A 2790-nucleotide genomic window follows, 5' to 3' on the forward strand; every position below is an offset into this window, starting at 1 on the left:
TAGACTGTTGAAACCAAAAGCCCAGCATTCCTTATTCATCTTACAATATATTTGTTGTCTTCTCTTCTCTTTCATGTGGAAATCTGGCCCAGTTTGAGACCCAGCAGTTGGGGTGTGTACCAGGATCCCTAGACTTGATTCTGCCCTCTCCCTGCCCAGCATTTCAGCCATCCATCTTCACAAAGCACCAAATCAGAGAAAGACTCTGGGAAGAACCAAACTGATGGCCAACATCACCCTTGGGTCTTTAATGAGACTGCAGCCATGCTTAACTTATCATGGCCTCCCCCTTTCCACCCTCGCTCCCCAAGCACTTAGCCATCCATATTGACTCCTAGACTACTGGAGATGAGAGTCCATTAGAAGGAGCCACCACAGTCTGTTAATTTGCCTTCCATTGTGGGTTGAGTTTTCACTTGTTGACTTTCCTTATCTTATTTCCCTAGCTGCTCCATTTAGAAATTAATAATATTGTCCAACTAAAAAAGAAAAAGAAAACAATGTATTGGTCCTGTTGTTCTTGAATTCATTCCTTCTCCTGTTGTGCTCTGTATCCAAGGGAGCCACCCTTACAGGCTGTGCTACCCACATTCCAATACAATAGACCTTGCCTGTGTTTAGCTAGTGACTCCCAATGGTGGGAGCTGGGAGGGTGGAAAGATGGCAGAAGCCAAGATATTTCTTATTCCTCTCTGCTCCCAGTGATTCTATCAGTAACTTCCTCTTCTCCATGGCATCATCCTCCAGGGGTTCACCATGGTCCTATAGAGGAACACTGGCCCTGGGCTATGGAACACAACTTTTCTCCTTTGGTTTTCCAGCCTAGAGGGTGACTCACAATCCCCTGCTTTGCTTCTCATCTTTCTCTTCAACTGGGCAAACAATCACCTATATTAAATTCTTTCTGTCTCAAATACTTAGAGTGGTTTCTCTTTACCTGGCTGGAGCCTAATTGATACAGAAAGGGAAGCCAATTTGCTAAACAATGACATCTGGGACTGAGCTCAATCTAAAAACTATTATCAATCCAATACAATCCAATATGATTTGGTTCCATTCAGCTCAACTCAATTTAACTCAATTCAAATCAACAAATGTTTATTGAGCACCTACTTTGAGAAAGGCATTGTACTTACTAGGTAATAGGGCTACAAAACAAAGGGGGAAAAGGTGCCCTCAAGGAGCTTATGGTCTAATGGAATAAATAGGCAAGAGAACAAAGAGTTAAGGTGTTCTATGCAGTGAATTGTAATCAAGTGTTTTTATTAGGTAAGCTTTATTAGATGAGGGTTAAAAGAAGTTTCCCAACGAAGCCTCACTCAAATAGAAAGATATGAAATAAAGGCTACCAGGCAAGGAGAATAGCCCCATAATATAGGTGAGTAGATGGGAAATTATGAGGTTTGAGAAATCTAATTTCCAGAAAACATAATATGATAGTAAAATCCAGCCCCTAAAAATCTATCCAGGCAAATGGATGAATGGAGCAGAAGATTTAGCCCAGAAAAAACTCTAGCACAAGATTTTTATTTGATAAACATAATAAAAGAGTAAATAAAAATTCGCTAAATAAATGTATTGGAACAACTATTTAATTACTGGGGGAGAAATGCAGATTTCAACTAATATTTTTGATCAGAATTACTGATTGGAGAACTAAATTCTCCCCTCACCCCCAAGAAACCAGAGAATCTAGAAGACACTGTAAGTTTATAGGATTTGGGAATGGAAATTGACTTTCTAAAGCATGAAACATATGATAAAAAGAAAGACATTGTTGTACAATTAAACTCCATATGCAATATTAAAATTAATCTGAAATGAATTAAAATTAAAAATTCACACAAACAAATATGACAGAGGATTTGTTTTCTTTTTTTAGATGTTTATTTTTTGAGAGAAAGAGAAAGAGAGAGAGAGAGAGAGAGAGCACATGCACATAAGATGGGGAGGGGCAGAGAAAGAGGGAAACATGGAATTGGAAAAAGGCTCCAGACTCTGAGCTGTCAGCACAGAGACTGACCCAGACCTGAACCCCATCCCATGAACCGTGAGATCATGACCTCAGCTGAAGACAGATGCTTTCACCAGCCGGCGATTAGGCCCAACGTGTCGGGGTCCCAGGAGCTCTGGAGGGGAGGATTCCCGGCCAATGCACCATATGTAATACCCAAGATTTCTTTATCGTCCCCCCAAACCAGAAACCACCAGGGAGACCGAGTCACGCATGCAAAAGCAAAGCACTTTATTACGGGTTTAGGCTCGCCAGGGCCTAAACTCGGGCTCACAGACTTTACCAGCTTGGTGGATCCATGCTGAGAGCTGAAGACAGATGCTTAACAGAGGATTAGTCAGACACCCTGAGTATTCATATTCTTAATATATAAAGAGCTTTTACAAACAAATAGGAAGACAAACAGTTGAGTGGAGAATATGAGGTAATGATATAAATGTACAACTCATATAAAATCTATGGGAAATTTTTAATCCACTAGTAGCAAAATAAAACAATAGGATTCTTTTCTTTCAATTACATTGGCCAACTGTTTTGTTTTCTAAATAAAATTCTGCTGAGTATGGCTTAAAAGGGGATCTTTCATCATTGCTGGTAGGAGGGGAAATTATTACATTTCTGGAAAACAATTTTGTGACATGAATCAAGGGCCTTGAAAATGTTTATGATTTTTGAAAAAAGTTAATGATTTTCATTCACATTTCTCAATATATCCAAAGTAAATAAGCAGAGATGTAACAGTCTTGGTATTACTTACAGTGAAAAAATTGAAAATA

Source organism: Suricata suricatta, chromosome 1, assembly GCF_006229205.1.
Source record: "Suricata suricatta isolate VVHF042 chromosome 1, meerkat_22Aug2017_6uvM2_HiC, whole genome shotgun sequence".
Taxonomy (NCBI): Eukaryota; Metazoa; Chordata; class Mammalia; order Carnivora; family Herpestidae; genus Suricata; species Suricata suricatta.